General features: G+C 41.6%; 1 protein-coding gene and 1 long non-coding RNA gene across 13 annotated transcripts in view; one reads left to right on the top strand and one right to left on the bottom strand.

The window, feature by feature from the left end:
- The window catches only part of SLC16A7 (solute carrier family 16 member 7), a 170,185-nt gene extending 161,958 nt beyond the window's left edge, over nucleotides 1-8,227 (bottom strand). For 3 of the 9 annotated variants that reach the window (XM_072843027.1, XM_072843037.1, XM_072843035.1), the window contains exon 1: nucleotides 3,023-3,415. The gene's annotated coding sequence lies outside the window, so the exon portion shown is untranslated. Of the gene's footprint in view, nucleotides 1-3,022; nucleotides 3,416-6,601; nucleotides 6,845-7,336; nucleotides 7,509-8,062 lie in introns of those variants that run through there. The other 6 variants (XM_072843026.1, XM_072843034.1, XM_072843028.1 and 3 more) reach the window with 6 other exon arrangements.
- LOC140642444 (uncharacterized) lies at nucleotides 556-19,561 on the top strand. Of its 4 annotated transcripts, XR_012038866.1 has the most exons (4): nucleotides 556-720; nucleotides 3,056-3,482; nucleotides 10,622-10,699; nucleotides 19,208-19,561. It is a non-coding gene; the product is annotated as an uncharacterized lncRNA (long non-coding RNA). The 4 variants fall into 4 exon arrangements; XR_012038865.1 differs by lacking the exon at nucleotides 556-720 and having other exon boundaries at nucleotides 891-3,482; XR_012038868.1 differs by lacking the exons at nucleotides 556-720; nucleotides 3,056-3,482 and adding an exon at nucleotides 7,811-8,555.
- Nucleotides 19,562-19,892: the final 331 nt, after the last annotated feature.

Raw genomic sequence — 19,892 nt, 5'->3', positions numbered from 1 at the left:
CAAATGAATGGATAAAATCTTAATAAATAAATAAATAAATAAATAAATAAATAAATAAATAAATAATTCACCAATTGGTTCAAAAGTCTCATCAAGTTTAAGAATCATTGTTCTAGATGAATACTTACAAAAGGTACACTCACAAATTGTTATAATATTACACGGATTATATACAATGCTATGATCCTTGTTCAGTGAATTTTTACATTTGTCCATGTGTTTTCTTTTGCTTTTGAGTTTTGTGGCACCTACATTCAGCATCTAATTTCACTTAAAGACTATACTCTGAGCTCTAAAACAAATTCCACTTCATTCATTAAAGTCCTTTTTTATTCCTTTATTACATAGTAAAGTTTCACTCTTCTGAAATCCTAGTGCAGGGATCAACAAACATTTTCCTCGAAGTGCTAGATAGTAAATATTTTAGGTTTTATGGGCTTAGTCAACTCTATCCAGCAGTAGGAAATTAATTGGCCACCGAGAATGCAAAAACAAATGGGTGTAGTTGTATTCCAGGAAAACTTCATTAACAAAAATAGGCAGCAGGCTAGATATGGCCCAAGGGCTACAGTTTGTCAACCTCTGTTGCAGACTATCACTGCTCTCTACTGTTTATTTTGACAATTCCACTCTGGATTATACTCATACCTACTACACCCATTGAGAACATCTCCGAAATTACAGTCTCCTCAGGGTGTCAGGAATGATACCTTGTATAAGGTAAGCTCTCCATGTAGAGTACTTCATATAGCAATGCTAATTATTTACTGATTTGAAATAATTTAAGACATGGGAGCAAGATTTAGTTGCCATTAGCATCTTACCTGCATTAAAACATCTACTGAGGCCCTGACTCTTGGGGTTCCCTAATGGACAGCCTTATTTTGCTGAGTCTTTATTCTATCTGTAAATGAATATAATCTATCTTACATGGTAATAATAAGAATTAGAGATATTATATATAAAAATCAGACACACAGAAGGCAATTAAATAGTATTATTAAAATAAAAAACAGAGATCAGCCTTGAAAATTCCCGAGTGGACAAAGCCAGTTTAGTCATACAAACAAAGCTTAATTTAGCTTATTTAGCAAGACTAACTTGACCTGAATCGGTTCTTGCTTATGCCTCTGAAAATCATAAGCACAACTTATGCTAGTTCCAGAGGTTGATTTGAGGTAACAACTCACCAATTTCTTTTTTTTTTTTTTCAACTCACCAATTTCTTATGCAGACTTTTCTAAACTTGAATGCCTCCAAAAATACAGTGGCCCTAACCAGGTTATAAAAACAGCAGGTAGAAAGACTGAATATGTTAAATTTATAGAGAAAATATAAGACATGTAAGCTATCACCACATATGTATAGGCGGTCAATAAAATGCAAAGGGATTGGGGCACCTGGGTGGCTCAGTCGGTCAAGTGTCTGCCTTCCACTCAGGTCATGATTCCAGAGTCCTGGGATGGTAGCCCCATGTCCGGCTCCCTGCTCAGCAGGGTGCCTGCTTCTCCCTCCCCCACTCCCTCTGCCTGCCCCTCCCCCTGCTTGTGAGCTCGCGTTCTCTCTCTCTCTCTCTCTCTCTCTCTCTGTGTGTCAAAGAAACAAATAAAATTTAAAGAAAAAGGGGGGATTTATTTTGTGTGGCCTCAACGCCAAGTAAGAACTCTAGGTAGAAGCAACAACATTGTCATAATTGGAAATGCCTTAAAAAAATAGACTGCTTCAGCATGTACACTTAAACAATAGACAGTTGTTTATTAAAGATGCTAAAGTACATAAAAATGAAAGGGAACAGGAGGAAACAGAAGTCCTCTAAATTCCTTGCAACTCTGTACTCCACCAAAGTGTTAAAAGATACGTAAGTACAGATAATTACACCTGGCATCCGGAACTCTGTACTATATAGAGAAACTAAAGACTTATACAAATGCAATTATAATAAAATGTTTAAAACAAATAAGACAGATTACAAATGCAACATTACTAAAATTTTTTAAAAGTTTTTTTTTCTACTTATCTAGGGGCATCAAAGGAAATTTCAATATGGTGTGTAAGTTCAGTTATGAAGAGGAGATTAAAGTAGAAACGGAAATAGGAAGTTAGAGCATTTTAAGATGAAAAACAACATGCCCAAAGGTATGGTGGCAGGAAAAGGAATGCAGATAAATGAGCCAGAAAGCACATTTCAATTGGACTCCAGTATGATGATGGTGGGAGATGAGCCCAGAAAAGTTTTTTGGGAATTATAAGGACTGAAATGCTAGTCCTTAGACCCAGGAAATGGAAGTCACTAAAGTGTTAGGAACATATCAGAGAGGGAGGTGTACTTCCATAAGACTATGTCGTGACAAACGACAGAATTAAGTAATAGAGTAAGACGCTAGAGGCGAGAAGAGCCACTAACAGACTGACATGATTCTAGGGAGTATGTCAAAGGTGCCCAAACTCTGTGGCAACATCAGAAAAGAGCAAAATATGAAAGAAGTATTTTGGTTGTACAATTGTCAGATCGCAGCAACTGACTTGGAGATGCAAGACCAGGAGGGAAGTCTCTAACCTTCTAAACTAGAATGCTAATATTAATAGCAGCAGTAGGAGCAAAGGAAAGAAGGGAGACAGAGAGTCCAGAGGATGTTGCTGAAGGTGTCAGCAGCACAGGGAAGGGGAGCTGTCCAGCAGGCACTTGGGAAGGTCAGCTTGAAGCTTAGCGAAGGTCAAGGCTGAAGATAATGACATCGGAGTTATTCCTACCAAAGAGAAAGCAGAGGTCACATAGGATGAGCTTTGTCAATCAACAGAATATACACAAAAGAAAAACTGAGCAGGAGATAAAAGCAGAAGGAAAGAAGGAGCTGCAAATAAGCAGTCAGAGAAGTAAGAGGAAGAACAAGGAGTGCCTGGAAGCCAAAACAGGAGTCTAAGAAGCAACAGGTGCCCATATTGCCAAAGCCTGACAGCTTAAAACAAATGAGAGTCTGGAACCTAGGATAACCTGATTATTAAAGGATTATACTTACTATACCTTACAAAAAAGAACTTATTCCTTCAAATCCAGGTCTTTTCACATGAGCTTGTCTTTTGAAGAAAAAGCAGAAGATGCTTTTGGAGATACTCTGATCTCAAGGATAATTTTCTCAGAAATTCTCAATTTGATCCTACTGGCCAATAGTTTTCAGCCGCATCTGATTCCATTCTTCCAGGAGGTATAATTAAACATCAGAGGCATTTTCGGTAATCACCATGACTGAGGGGAAGCTATCAGCATATGGAGGACAGAGGTCATAGACGCTAAATGTCCTGCAGTGAAAGAGGCATTCCCACACAAAGAGGTGTCCTGCCAAAATGCCAACAGTATCACCTGTTGGGAAACACCGTCACACGTCACATGATGCTGTTTATCACTGAATACACCTTTTGCATAGTTGAGAAGAGCCGACAGAACTTTGGATTCTGAAATTTCGGAGCATCAGATTTAAAATAAGGCAAGTATCACTTTTACAGTTCATCCCTTAGAAACTGTTCAAGTAAATTCATGCCTTTTAGTTTTGCTGTTTATTCTTATCTAATCTAGTTCCAAAAGAAAGTGGTCTGCAAGTAAATTACTTGGCAGGGCAGCTTCTTCTTATAATTTATAATTCATCTGCATATTAGCTCTAATCAGAATCTATTTAGGGGTATAGATGATTAATAAGAACACATTTATCATGTTATCAGGTAAGGAAACAGTCTTAGTGACACAAAAGAATTTTCTAAAAACTACCAACACTTTATGCAGATCTTCATTTTTCTAAACAAATATTTTTGTGTTTACCATTTGAACCAAATATTTCTAATCAAAAAATTGCTGTTTTAAAGCTAAGTATTACCAAAAATTATCAGTTTAGATAACTGAATCGCATATGTCAATTTTTATAAGGCTATCCTAACTGCACAAAAGTTTTAACACAAGTATCTTTATGCCAGCATTGCCTAGCTGTCACTCAAACGCCCTGCAAGATTTTCACGAACTCATTTGGGATTTCAATGAATATTAATGAAAACATTTGCAAGAGATTTTTGTATTCGGACAAGAAAATGTTTTCAAAAATACTGGCATCACTGTTAACACTGATATTTATGAATATGTTGAAAACGTCTCTGGTGCACCCCATTACCACTCAGTCCAGTGCTAGCTGGACTAGTTTTATTATAGTCAAGTTCAACTTGTGTAACTTGTGGTTAATTCTTTCCCCAGTGTTCTTGATTATTTTATACATAAATGCTCATACCCCTTCTTGTTTACTAGCAGCTGCCATGTATATAGGGTAAATGTTTTGTTTTTTCTCTAGACAATCGTCCATATTAGGCTATTCTCTCACATTATGATTGTAAACGATTGGATTCCCCCAACTAGGCAGACTAGACCCCAGGGATCACTATTTTGGGGACCAATTGAGAAAACAACGCTTTCTCTTTAATTTTTTTTTAAGGTCTGTTTCTGACTGAGACTTGGTGTACAGTTGTTTCTCAATACGTTTCCTAATCACTTTGATCCAGTTTTGAGAAAGCCTGTGACAAACCAAAATGACCTCAGACAATGAGAGTCCGTGTAACAGTTTATGACACAATCCAACTCCGGTAGGCCGTCTAATGGGAAACACGGCACTTCTAAGGGTTCTCAAATATCTATTAAGAAGAATAAACCAGTCATCCTGATAAGAGCCTAAGAGCCTCAAGGCCACATATTTAATATGTGCCACAGGCTGCCATAATGCACGTGGTTGGCACAGTGCTAAGCAGCGTTTCACGGGTATTATCTCATTTGATCTTTGCTCCCATTATGTGAAATTGAATTATCCTCTTTTTGTACATGAAGAAAGTTTTTGGGAAGTCTTCACACATGAAGAAATCAAGACCTAGAGAGGTTTAGAAATTTGTCCTAGCTAGTAAATGGCAGAGCCAAGATGAAAACCCAGACTGACCAGGCTACAGAGGTCCTGCTTTTACCCTCTTCCCTCCTTTGTCCCAGAGACCTGGGCCTCCAGCTGTGCAACCTGAACAAGTTAACTCTTTGTGCCTAAACCAACAGACTTAAAGAAAGTAGGAGCACAATGCAGAGAACTTGGTAACCATTACAGAGATACTATAATACTATACTCTTGGGCTTCTCAGAGTAGGTGGATTGTACTCTGTCCAAAGTATAGAAATTGCAGGCCAGCCTCTTCTTCCAAAAAAAAATGGAAATCAAGTCATTGGTAAGGATAATTTCCAAGGAAAGAGTGTCTTTCCCCCAAGGCAAGAAGAAAACCCTCCACTTCCTATCTGTACTCAATAGGCAAACTAATGGGCTGCACACACCAGTTTCTGAGGTGGGGTGCCCTTCTCAAATTGCCTTTTAGTAGTTCTTATTTCTTACAACAGCAAAATCCCTTTCAAGTTAGTAGGATATACGTCTCCTTTGCTCCATTGAGAAGGAAATTGGTAAAAAGCTAATAGGATATTGTGATGCGCACCGGGTGTTGTATGAAAGTGTAGAACCACTATATTATACACGTGAAATTAATATTACACTGTACGTTAAGTAACTGGAATTTAAATAAAAACTTTTAATTTTTTTGACAACAACAAAAGTATAGGAGGAAGATTAACCCGGATGGCCACATGTGAATTTTTTGAGAGCGGAATGTCAGCCTCATCCATCTTGATAACCACAGTGCAGTGTCTGGAATGGTGCAAGGGGTTCAAAAATTGCTAGTCTGTATTTTAGCTGTTTTCTCTATATGTTATTCCTCATAATAGCACTTTAGGGTAGGTAGCACCAACCACATTGTAGGGATAAGAAAAACCGAGGAGGAGATTGTTAAATAATTACTTAACCTTACAAAAGTACGAAATTGACCTTGAAGTCTGTGTCTAACTCTGAATGTCTAAAAAAAAAAAAAAGTTTAGTGAATGAAGAGAGACGTAAAAGTAAATGCAAGAGTCTCCTTTTATTCCAGACTCATGATCCAGGAATATGACTCTGGATAAAAGATATTTCTATAGGTCAGTCTGCCCTTCTTCCCTTCAGGAGGGCTCCCGGGTGAAAATGTAAGCCAGATATTATAAAAGAGTCCATGCGTCTCCAGAAAGAGGCTGAGCATTTATGGGAGGATTCAAGAGCTTGAATATTGGGAAACCAACATTAAAACTCCAGATCACTTACCATTATTAAAACACTCCCTGGGGGGAAAAGCAGTATGTAACTGCAAACTGCTGATGTGAGTTTTGGGGGAAAAAAAAAAAAAAAGCCCCAACCGCCTCTGACTTTATGAGTTGTTACACAACACACCGAGTTGCTTAAGGTAATAATCTTTCCCTTTCACTGAATCACTCGGTTGCCTGCCCGCTTAGATTGCTTTCAGGGCAGTGTGTTCAGAAGCACAAAGTGGAGCTGCGATCGCTCTACGAGGAGCCCAGAAGGGTCACCTTGTTGACCTCCTGGCTCCCTCTTCCACGGTCTGCAACCCCCCTCGGGCTCTGGGTCTCAGCCCTGGGTCTCAGCCCCGCTCCCTGGAAATGCACGCTTGGAGCTGGAGGCTCCCGGAGATCACCCCGAGGTCTGCAGCGCTTCTGCGCTCACCTGCGTGCGGCCAAGGCAGCGGCGCCAGGGAAGGGCGTCCCGCGTCCCCGCCGGGCCCCCCAGGCTGCTGCCCTCACCCGGGCTCACTCTCCTACGGCTCCACGGCGCCTCTTGTTGGACCGGGAAGGGGGGCGAGGACGTAGGCTACGAGCTCTCCTGCAAACACCAGCGGCCTCCCTCGACCCAACCCACTGGGCGCCTCTGCTCCTGGCGGAGTCACCTGCGGGGAAACCGCGGCTCGCTTCCTCGGTGTGCGCGTGCGCGCGTGTGCGACTTCCACATCCCCGCAGTAGACCCCAAACCCCGCAGCCCCCGGAAAGCGGCCCGCCCCGGCCGCCCCCGCCGAGGCCGTGTGCAGCCCGTCAGGTCGCGGCCGCGCTCCCTCCGCCCCACGCAGGCCCCCCGCGCCCCGCTCTGCAGCCGGAGGGGACCGCGACGCCTCCGCCCCGTTGCCGCCCCCCCCCCCCCCGCCCTGCACCGCCGCTCCCCGCCGCCGCCGCGCCCGGGGCTGCCCCGGCCCGCACGGGACCCGCCGTCCCCCCGTCCCCGCCCGGGGCCCCTCGGCGCCCTGCCCTGCGCGCCCCTGCCCTGCGCGCCCTCCCGCGGCCGCCCGGGGACCGGGGCTGTGCCTCCGCGGGGCCCCGGGGCGCTGCCCTGACCCAGGCGTGCGGCCCCGCGGAGGCGCGCCCCCGCGCCCCTCCCCTCCCCTCCCCTCCCCGCGCCCGCGGCACTTACTTCACCCGCCGTCCCGCACCCCGGGGCGCCGCCGCCCCCGCCGCCGCCGGCTCGCCGCGCCGCCACCGCGTGGATGGAATTATTTATTTATTTATGTCCCTGGACTCGTCCTCGCCCCGCGGCCCGGGGGGGCGGGGGGGAGGCGGAGGGAGGCGCGGCCCGAGAGCGCCCCAGTGGGTGCCCGGGAGCGCGCGGGGGGAGGGGGGAGGGGAAGGGGGAGCCCCGCCCCGCCCCGCGACTCGGGGCCGACTGAGCATGCTCCCCGCGGCTGTGCCCCCGCGGACGCGGGCCCGGGGCGCGGGGACTCCGGGGCGTAGCTGGGGGCGGCAGCGAGCTAGGCGGGGAGCCCGCGAGCGGGGCGGGGGGCGGGGGGTGGGGGGGAGGGATGCGCGGGGGGGCGCGGAGGGGAGGGGGCTGCGCGGGGGGTGGGGGCCGAGGGAGGCGCGGGGGGGCGGGGGTCGGACGTCCCGTCCCGGCCGTGGAGGTGTCCGGGGGCCGCCGTTGGGACCGAGGTGTTCCCGGGCGCGGGGAGGAGCGGCAGTGCTGGGGATGGGGCCCCCCACCACGACACCTAAGGGAAACCTAACCCTCACCCCGTGGGGCGCGGGGCACAAAAACTAGTGCAAGAAGACCCCGAACCAGGAAAGAGGCGAAGGAAAGCGCCCGTGCACCGGCCGCTGCATTGTAGCCCCCGAATCCCTTCACTCCGCCAAGGGCGAGTCCGACCTGCCCACGAGCCGTGCCCGGGCTCGCGCCAATTCCACAACCGTCGGTCTGGTTTCCTCTGCCCTCTTTTTCCTTCCTCCACCGTCCAGAACACTCTTGGGGCAGCCGGAAAGAGGAAGGGCTGGGACTGAACGTTTGGTGACACCAGAGATCAGGTTCCTTAAACGTCTTCACAGCTGAAGTCCTGCTCACACAAAAAGGAACCTTTAAAGCAACGCGGGCTTGAACTTGCGAATTCCTGTTGCCCTGTTTCTGGCGACTTAGCAGACCCTCACCTACGTTACACACACATCTCTGCTCCTGAAAAGTGAAAAAGTCATGCTAATCCTAGGTCTTAAAATAACTTCCTGGAAGCTCTTCTTATTTATTCTAGAACTGAAATCATTTATGAGAGGCCGAGATAACTTGGTTGAAATAACTGAAGCTTTGAAGCCAAAGGGACAGGAAACAAATGGCAAGAAAAGGAACAGTAATAATTACACTTATGTGTTAAGTGCGTATCATTGTCAAGCCCTGCCCTAACTAAGCACTTTTATGGGTTACTTCAATTGATACAATAACCCTGTTAGATGAATACTAGGATTTCTCACATTTTACGAATTTGGAAATTGACAAGTATAGTGGAGGAAGACTTTTTTCTTCTTCCCTTCCATGTTCTTTGGCTGGCCTCACAAGTACACTGACATAAAGCAGATTAACAGGAGAAAAATCTAGGAGCCCATAAAAATATGGGACTCAAAAGTGACCGAAGCAGACAAGGTTTGTTTATACGTTCTTCTCAGCCCTGAATTCTCTGTGTCTGGTGATAAGGGGTCTCTCTGCCTCCTGGTACTGGGAGGGTAACTTCACGTGGGAGATGTACTTCCTCTTTTCAGGGGGACAAAGGCAGGGGTGGGGAGGGGTGGGGGGGGTGCTCAGAGTGTCCTCCTGGCACTGGCTGTTTCCCAAGTAACTTTAATTCAAAATAATCACTGTGCCAAAGTGGCATATTTCGGGGTGGCATTATCTGCCCCCCTTCACAAATTAAGTCACTTAGCTAAATTCACATTGCCTTGCTTCGGCCACAGCTGGTTTGTGGGCTTATTACAAAACTGGAATGGTAGTTTCTGTAGCTACAAAATAGAAGCAATATCAACCCATTATTGCTGTCGTAAGATTTAGGTGAGATGATACATGTGTAGTAGATGGTAGATAATATGAGTGAATAAATGTTGCCTATTATTAGGCAGTTTACAGAGGGAGCTTGGAAGTTTGGGAGTTTGGAAGACATTTTACAGAGGGAGTGATGTTGGAAACTAAGGAACTAAGGCAGAAAATTCCAGAAAGGACTAGCTTTTCTTGGACTAAAAATGTGTAAAATGACATTTATATAAAATGTGATAGGCATACGAGAGTAATAGAATGTCTAACAGTGACTATAGACACTTCATTTTCATAAGAAAAAATAATGTTAAAGTTTGAAAAGAAAACACTAAGTAAGACACATCTCCAGGTCATGTTCTTGAGTGTTTGCTATTGACATTTTTCCTGCTCATTCATTACTCATTTCCTTTCAAAGAAGAGAAAGAAGACCAAAACTTTCCTGAATTTTGACCCTATTCTCTACTTTCTTTTTGATTTTTTTTTCTCCCTCTCTCTCTCTCTCTCTCTTTTTTTTTTTTTTCTGTATTTGTTTGCTTGTTTTTACAGACCCATGTTCTTGGTCTATTTAACTCATTGTCAGATTCCTAAACGTCACTAACTAGCATGCATGAATGCATGAATCATAACTGTAGTTTTCTTTTAAGTCTTGTTTTTCCAACAATTAAAACTCTGGATCCAATTTACCTATTACCCCAGTGTTAGTATTTGAGGATTCATCTTTAAATTGCCTTATTGCTATGGCTAGTCATGCTACATAAATATTTGATTGTATTAGAAAGGAAGCTGAAAGGAGAATTAGGTGGGAATAAATCCAGTCAATTTATCCTATGACTTATAGTCTTAATATTATCCAGAAGCTGAGAAGAGAAAACAATTTAGAGAAAAGGCAATCCATAGGATCAGAACTTGAAATGTTTTTGGTTAATTTTGTTGGCCTGAATTTCTATTCATGAGATGAAATAACAGTGGAGAAACAAAGAACAGCAATATGCTCCATATACTAGCAACCCATTTTCCACAAATAAGTAAACTAGTAAAAACATAAATAGCGTATAAACTAATAAAGCTCAAATGTCTTCCACTGTCTACCCACAGCCTCAAATTCTAGGTTCTCTATCCTCAGCTGTGAACCCTCAGGTTCTTCATTCCTCAGCCATGCCATATCTTCTCACATATTGCTGACTTTTTGCATTCCCTATTTTCTCTTTTCCATATCAAACTTGGCTGAGCCTTGTTTTACCTTCAAGGTCCCGCAAATATGTCATCACTTCTCCGGCACTTCAAGGATTCCTTCAATAAGAATTAATTCCATCTTCCTCGGTTTTCCTTTTCATAGAACATGGTGTATGCTTCTGTTTGGGACATTTTCTTTCTACTTTACAAAAATATTTTTTTTCTGTCACCCCGATCTATTAGGTTGTTGGAGGGCAGAGAAGACATTTTATTCGTCTTTGCAGTCTTCCAGTATCTGGCACAAATTCTTGCAGATACAAGGTAATAATGTTTGCCAACTAGAGGAAAGAAATGATCGTGTGATTTTAAGGAAGTTATATGGTGGAGGCTGTTGATGCTCACACTATCCATGATCTGCATGACAAGGCTATTCCTAGCTTCTCTTATAGTTATATTGGGGCCATGTGACTAGTTCTAACAAGTATAGATGCAAGTGACATATATCATTTCTGGGCAAAGAAGTTAAGAGCTCGTGTGCTTCCTCCATTTTTGCCTTTCTCAGTCTCATGTTTTAGATGGAATAGCTATAAAACAGAGTCATTAAGAGATAAAGAAGGATTCCTTGACTTGCACTGGACTTTGTGTGAGCAAGAAACCATTATTGTGTTAAGCCACTGATATTTTGGGCATTATTAGTTATGAGAACATAACCTAACTTATTCTGACCAATACGTGATGTTACTTAGTAAGACTATAAATCGTAATGGAGGGATCCCTGGGTGGCTCAACGGTTTGGTGCCTGCCTTTGGCCCAGGGCGCAATCCTGGAGTCCTGGAATCAAGTGCAGCCTCGGGCTCCTGGCATGGGGCCTGCTTTTCCCTCTGCCTGTGTCTTTGCCTCTCTCTCTCCCTCTCTATGTCTATCATAAATAAATAAATAAATAAATAAATAAATAAATAAATAAATAAATAAATCTTTAAAAAAATAAAATAAATCGTAATGGAATAAAGACCCAATGAATCAGTGAGTTTAAGAGAATGCTATAATGTGTATAATGTGTTCTTATGTCAAGGCTAAAAATAGATACTTCACAACTCAAAATTGATATTTAATGGCCTTTTCATGGCAAGACTGTGAGACCAAAGTAGACTGTGTGTGTGTGTGTGTGTGTGTGTGTGTGTGTGTGTGTAAACTACACACAATAGATTGATTTTAAGTAAGAGCAAAAAGCCAAATGCCCAAATATTCCCCTGAGTGAAAAGAACCATGTACCTACCTGCCATCCAGTGGGCAGCATACAGTGGCTGAGATTGTGGCTGGCTAGCAGCCGAGAATATGATTGCTCTGACCTGATTTCATAGAATGTGCAAAATATGAAAGAAATATTTCCACTGCCTGTAAATTTATGTCTTGAGTATACCCATGTTGTCTACTTTGGGAATATCTTCTGTGGAAGCTTCCCATAGAATTGTGGAGAATGCAAATCTAGTCTCCTTTCACAAAAAAATAAAAAAAGAGAGAGACTCTAGGTGGCTCAGTGGGTTAAGCGTCTGCCTTCAGCTCAGGCCATGATCCTAGAGGATGAGCCCCATGTAGGGCTCCTTGCTCAGCAGGGAGTCTGCTTCTCCCTCCTTCTCTCTCTCTCTCTCTCTCTCTCTCTCTGCTCTTGCTCCATCTCTTTTTCATGAATAATAAAATCTTAAAAAAAAAAGAGAGAGAAAACAATTATGTCGGACATTGTTATATATGGTGTAACTTTCCATAAGTATACAATTACGCAGAGAGGTCTTTTGGTAAAATAAATGACCTTTGGGACTCTAAAAGAGATTCTGCATTCAAACTCTTATCCATTGGCATTTTTCTAATTTTACATTTTATTTAATGCTATCCATCAAGTGAGCTTAATGGATTCTAATTGCAAGTGTCTTATAGATGCCTTCATTTGAATATATATATAAATATATATAGTAGTTTTTTTTTATTTAAACTGGAATAGACCACCCTAGTCAGTGAGTTGAATTTTATCTGCAGATTCAAAAATATGTTTCTATATATATATATATATATATATATATATATATTTTTTTTTTTTTTTTTTTTTTTTTTTTTTTAGATTTTATTTTTAGGTAATCTCTACCCCAACCTGGGGCTTGAATTTACAACCAGGAGATCAAGAGTTGCATGCGCTGTGGACTGAGCCAGACAGGCAACCCTGAATATTTTAATTATTCTGAAAGCATATAAAATTAGAAACTTTGATTAAAAGTTTTCATTATAAACTGTAAACCTTTCTGGCAGGAATCTTGTAACTAGTGCCTTAAAATTGTTTAATATTTAATGAATTTTTAAAAATAAAACACTGATGACTGAGTATGGTACCAAGGAACCTAGGTTCCAGTGCCTTTTCCTGTGCATATAGTCCTAGATGGGTCACTTAATCTTAGCTTCACTTTCTAAATCTCTGTGGCACTTTCAGGCACTTCAAAGATCCACAGAGATTATGCATAATTTTAATAAATGAAAATATTTATGTATGGTAGAGTTTTGTTCCTAATTAACAAAAAAATAGGTATTTACTTATATTTTGGTCTGTAGTGTTGATCAGGATGTGTTTTATATATCGCAACCATAAAGTTACTAGCTTTGCCTGTAACATTGTGTAACTTGTCCTGTGCCTGGAATGTCCTTGAAGGTTGAGTCACTGTTTGCATTTACATAATGCCTCCCAGGTTACCAGAGAGTTTCATGCTAAAAAACTCAGCTACCTGCTTCTCAGTAAGCTACATTTTCAGCTGCCCTTTCTTGGCTTCTTTAGCTGAAGTTCAGGCCATATTGCTGTTTGGTTTTTCATTCAGGAACTCTTTTTCTGCTTTCTCTCTGCCAGGAACTGACCCAAACTACATATTTGTTTTGTGCCGTTTTGCTATGTAATGGTGATTGATTTCTTACTATTGGCTAATTTCTCTGGGATCTTGTTGATAGTGATCTTCAACAATCACTCGTTACAAATCTTTTCCCAAGAAATAATCTGTATGAGATCAGTTACATGAAATGAGGTATCCATGTCAAATCCACAAAATGTGATTATGCCTTAGGCCCTATGATCTGGACCAGAGCCTAGCAATGTAGGTGGTCACCTGAAGTTTATTGATTTTCTATTTTTTTTTAATCTTGGCCCACCAAAATTTCATTTCTCAATACAGATCCAGAGTCAAGAAATCCAACAATGACTTTGAAATGCTTATCTTCAATGAGCTTCATTCATTCGGCATATTTGTTAAGCAATCTGCCGGGCACTGCAATAAACTTTTCAAATGAAAGTAATGCTTCTCTCAAAAAGCCTATACATTATTTATTTAATTTTCAGACTGATTATAACCCTAATGCTGTAATTACAGCCACTGCATAGTTATGTTTTTCATACATACACATACATACATACTAGAGTATAAATACTGGGATATTAGGTGTTTTGAATAATATTCTTTGTAGTTTTTTTTTTTTTTTATTTAAACTGGAATACACCACCCTAGTCAGTGAGTTGAATTTTATCTGCAGATTCAAAAATATGTTTCAAAAAAGACATGTAGAGTTCTTGCTCAGTACCCATCGTGGAGGAGAAGGAGCTTCCTTTCATGATGCCAAAGACTGAAACACAAATTGTGGATTTCTCTGTCAATATACCAGCTTTATTTCATGTTACATATACTTGTATTGAAGTATAACTTACATGCATTAAAATGCTTGCACTGTAAGTGTACAGTTAGATGAATCTTAACCACTACTCAGATCGAAATTTCGAGAACTTCCGTCATCCCAGGAAGTTCCCTCTTGCTCTTATTAGACAATATTCTATGAAACCCAAGCAATCATCGATCTCGTTCTTATCATCATAGCCTAGCAGGTTTTCCCTATTCTAGATGTTATGTGACTGGAATGATATACTCTCTACACTTCTGTAACTGATTTTTTTCATTCTGCATGTTTATCTTTAATTTATCCATTGTGTCATGTGTATGCATTAGTAGTTTGTTCTTTTCACTGCTGAGTAGTGTTCTATTGTGTGGAAATGCCACAAATTCTTTCTCAATTCACATGCATGTTGATGGATATTCGGATGATTTTTATTACTTGCTTCTATACATATTTAAACGAAAGTATTTCTGTGGACATGTGTTATCATATCAAGTTTGATTTTTAATACGTAAAATAAAAACTTAAAAAAAAGCAATAGAGTGTCTGAAATGAGTATTTCAGATACTTAGCATCTGAATAACTGGATATAGGCCTAGTTGGGCACTGCATTAATGCACTAATTTGGCAAAGACACAAATCGGTTTAAACTCTACTTTCTTCATAAGTAGTAAAAATTTGATTTGGTTATTAAGAAGGGTCAACCAGACAATGTGAATGGAATTGCTTTCTAAATTAGAAAGCTTAACAGAAATGAAAGATGGTATTATCATATGTAAAATATGTACATATTTAGGAAATAATCCCTCCAAAATAAAATAACTAAGTAAAACAAACTGATTTGATATCATTTGAATTATGAGAACACTCAATGTAAAATTAATTAAGATTTGATATTTAAGTGTATCTCCTTAATAATTTTTTAAAGAACAAATCAGATGATTGTAAAATCCAGAAACAGTTTGATAGAGGTGCCTAGGTGGCTCAGTTGGTTTAACGTCTGCCTCGGGCTCAGGTCCTGATCACAAGGTCCTGGGACTGAGCCCAGATATCAGTCTCCCTGCTCTGCAGGGAGTCTGCTTCTCCCTCTGCCCCTCCCCTTCCCCTGCTCAAGCTCGCTCTCGCTCTCTCTCTCTCTCTCTCTTGCTCACTCTCTCAAATAAATAAATAAAATCTTTAAAAAAAGAAATAGTTTTATAAAGAAAAATTAATCACTTCTTGGCTTCATACTCCAGTAAGTTCCTGTTCAGTTAAGATTACACATGTATATTTGAGTAACTATAAGAAAAATCATTTATTATACAGGAGCTACAGATCCACTGGTAGAGTAGTACATAAAATGATATTCTTTGCCTCTGTCTTTCAAACAAATTATAACTTGAGAATAAAATTCTTCCTCATAACTAGTCTGGAGAATTTTATCTCTTTTCCTAGGTGCGGATCTAGGTATGGGATCTGTAAAGATTATCCCTCTTTTTCTTCCTTCCTTTCTGTTCTGGTTACTATTTTTATATGAAAAACTTAAAACTCTACTATAAGTCAACAACAATTTCATTACATTCATGGATTCTGTTTGCAGAACAGGGATGGCTTGTCTCTGCTCTATAATGTCTAGAGGCTCAATTAGAAAGAATGGAACACAGGGTCCTAATATCATTTAGGGGCTTCTTCAATCATGTGTCTGGTTCCTGGGCAAGACTGAGTCAAAGTCTAGGCCTGCCCAGGTCTCCTAATGGGAGCACTGAAACATGGCTTCTCCATATGGCTTAGGATTCTTACAGTTGATGGGTGTCCAAAAGGCAGCCGAGTGAGAGCTGGCCTTCCAAGACCCAGGTGGAGATTGACCTAAACTCAGAGTTACTCAGTGTCTCCTCCACATTCTGCTGTTAACTAGCAAGTCACGGTCAGTGTTTCTTGGTTCTGTTTTGTTTTACCTACTATTTTTGGAAACTTTAGACCATGAGTTAAACACCTCTGTGTTTCCAAGATCCCACATGCACATTGTGGTTAGCAGGCATCCCCCACACGTCAGCAACTTCACATTCTGTGTAGCTGCAGGAAGTCACATCTTCTGATGTCACCTCCTTTTTTTGGATAGCTGTTGACTAAGTGTGGTAAATGTATAAAAACCAGTCATTTGGGCCCAATGTGAAATATCCTGGTGGGTAGTGCTGGCTGCAGAGATCCCTGCTGAGTTTTGTCACAGTTTGATTTCCTCTTCTGCCCACGCCTGCCAAGCCCTCGTTCCTTTCTTAGGTGTTGATTTTTAATGAGTACGTTGCACCCCAAACTTCTCAGAATCTGCTTGTAGGTAATCCAACCTTTGAAAGTTGGTATCAGAAGGGGTCTGTGAATGCAACTAACTATATAGGTTTTTAGAGCTGCATTATTCATCACCTCACTGGCAGGGAGGACCCCATCACAATCAGCTTCTGGAACAGGGTGGTGGTCCATTTGTTAAAACTTTTCAGCAGTGTTGGGGCACATGCCAGTGGAAGGTGTGCACTAGTGAGAACTAAGTATCATACTGTTTAGATGTATGAAGAAAACAGTATCTACTAGGAAAACAGAAACCCTACCCCAAAGCAGTTAGACTTGGCCAGTGAAACTGGGGGAGTGCTTATGTGACTGGGTTCTAAGGATGCTTAATCAAGGGAGTCAAAACATTAAATAGTAAAAAGTTGATTGACTTGGCAGTTGCCATATTGTGATTTATAAGAAATATATATATTTGGTCACTCAGATAACCATGTATGCAAGATCTTCATTCATAATTCCTGACTTTCTTGTCCCCAGACCCCTGAAATTTCCTGAGCGGTAAGAGTGATGAGAACATCTTTTGTTATACTGTTTGGTCTCTTGTCCTCAGCTCCTGAAAATGCCTCAGCCATAAAAGTGCAATGGATGTCTTGTTATAACATGCCCCTTTCTACCATAATTGGGTTTAAGTTAATGAGATGATTTTTGGAAAGAACCAAGGGATGAGGGCTGTTTGCCAGGGGGACCAATCCTGAATAGAGGGTTAAAACTTTCAGTTCTACCCCCTGATTTCCAGAAAGAGAGAGAGAAAGAGATTGAAGATTAAAGCAATCATCGATGGTCATTGAGTTAATCAATCATGCCTGTGTAACAAAACCCCTATAAAACCTAAAAGGAAGGGGGTCAGAGGCTTCCAGGTTGAAGAAATGAAATGCTTCCATGTGGCACCATGCTGAGTTCCAAGCTCTACAAGGATAGAAGCTCCTTTGTTCCGGACCTCACCCTATATATCTGTTCATCTGGCTGTTGATTTGCTACTTTAATATCCATTGCAATAAATTGATAATCCAGTCAGCTAACAGGTTTTGTGAGTTCTATGAACTGTACTAGCAAAATAATCAAACCCAAAGAGGAGTTATCAGAGCCTCTGGTTTATAGCCAGTCATTCAGAAGCATGGATGACAGCCTGGGCTTGCTCTTGTCATCTGAAGTAGAAGGCAGTCTTGTAGAACCAAGCCCTGTGCCTGTGGAATCTGATTCTGTATCTACGCAAATAGTTTCAGAATTGAGCTGAATTCTCGGATACTTTGCTGGTGTCTGAGAATTGCTTGTTGTGTGTACGGAAGCCTAAACACACACACACACACACACACACACACACACAAACAAGTTGGGTACAGGAACCCAAAAGAGCATTCTCATGGTACGGGATTTACCAAAGTGGCACCTGCATCAGGAGTTGGTATGAACTCTCTACTACAAAGGGTATTAGGAAAGTAGAAAAAGCGGTAGCCCATGATGAGTGCTTAGCATTCTCAAGAGAAGCTCAAGAGTATGTAGATATTCTACAGGAAGGCCTGTACCGCACAGTATTGACCAATGGCATGAGGAACATGCTGGTAAGAGGGGCACCAGCATCAATAGAATGTTCAGTGGAAACATTCCAGGACTAGGCTCACTGTTAACAGTGGGGCTGATATGATCCCCAAATACTATAGATAACAATGCTTAACTTCCAGAACTCAGGACATGCTGATAATTGTAATGACTAATAAGTTTGGTCTGGCATCCCAGGAGGGTGCATTCACAGCAAGTTATTAAAACAATTAATAGAACATGAAGTATCAATGGGCATAATAGATGGGCAGCTGACAAGGGCATCTTGAACCAGGAGAAGAAATCAAAGTTGGATCACTGGGAGGGGACGTGGAGGGCAGCCAACTGAAAAAAAATCAACCAAACAAACAAACAAAAACACACACCACAAATTATTTCCCTATTTCCAGACCTGGAATTGTAGCACTGGTCAGAGAGATGGCTGGTTCCTAGGAGAAATAACCCTGCAACACTATCACAAGTATACTTGAGCGGTTCCCCCTAGGCTTTCCCCCAAAGGAGCCACAGCTTCTTCAATGGGAAAGAAAGAAGTTCAGATATCATGAGGACTGAAGGAGAGAGTTAATGAGTGGACACTGACACCCCAAAACTCAACATATCATCACACTCCTTCTTAGACTTTGGGCATATGGTCTCCAGATAATAAATTAAGTGTTGCCAACATCCAGCTTACAGTAAATTCACTGAGTCAATGTACCCATTCAACAGTGGTCATTTCCCATCTAGGATTTAAACACTGGATAGTTGGGGAGTAACTCCCACATTGAATGCTTGGTCTTTGAGGTACAAGTTATTATAGAGGGAAAGTTCAAGTAAAGGCCCTAGAAACTAACTCATCCCCTTCTAACCATGATAAGAATAAAAAACAGCACATGGTAAGGAGGAGGGGGAGAGTTAAGGAGATCAGTGCCACCCTTAAAGGCCTAAAGGAAGAAAGGATGGTGATACCATTTAATGAGTTGAGTTAGCACCTACAGAAAATAAATAATTTCTGAAAGATGATTATAAACTACCACAAGCTCAACAATGGAGTAGTGGCTACTGTTGTCGCCATGGCAGAAATCGTTATCTTTGCTAGAGCAGATGAATCCAGCTTCAAATACATGGCATGAGGTCACTGACTATGGTATGTACATTCTTTTCCATGCCATTTAGAGGAGGATGAGAAACCAGTTCACATTCATATGGAATGACCAATAATACGCATTTAGAGTTTTATTTCAAGGCTCTGATACTCTCCTGTTTTCTCCCATGATCTAGAATGAAGAGATCTGACCATCTGGATATCCTACAGATCTGCCTACTGATCTATTACATTAATGGCATTAGATTTTTCAGGCCAAATGGCCAAAAAAAATGACAAGTATGCTAGAATTCTTGACAAGTCACATGGATGTGAGATAAACACACTTAGGAATCTTCTACTCTCTGGCAGCCCGGGTGGCTCAGCGGTTTAGTGCCGGCTTCAGCCCAGGGCATGATCCTGGGGACCTGGGATCAAGTCCCACATCAGGCTCCACATGGAGCCTGCTTCTCCCTCTGCCTCTGTCTGTGCCTCTCTGTTTGTGTGTTTCTCATGAATAAATAAATAAAAATCTTAAAAAAAAAAAAAAGGAATCTTCTACTCTCTAAAATTTATGAGTCTAGTGTTTCACAATGTGCCAGGATATCCCCCTACAAAACAAATTATTACACTTTGCGCCTCCTACCATGAAAAGGGGAGAATGTCATCTGTTTGCCTCTTTGAGTTTTGTAGGCAACATATTTTACAGCTTTAGATACTGCTCTGGCCCATAGACTGAGGGATGCAAAAGCTGCTGTCTTTGGGTGGGGCCCAGAGAAAGAAAGTTCCCTGCTTCCTGAGAAACACATTTCAACATTCTTATTGTGTTAGTTGTATCAGTAGTGGGGAAAAAAGACCATACAGGGTTTGTGGCAATCCCCA

Source organism: Canis lupus, chromosome 11 (genome assembly GCF_048164855.1).
Source record: "Canis lupus baileyi chromosome 11, mCanLup2.hap1, whole genome shotgun sequence".
NCBI classification, from domain to species: Eukaryota; Metazoa; Chordata; class Mammalia; order Carnivora; family Canidae; genus Canis; species Canis lupus.
This window is presented reverse-complemented; position numbering and strand designations above follow the sequence as displayed.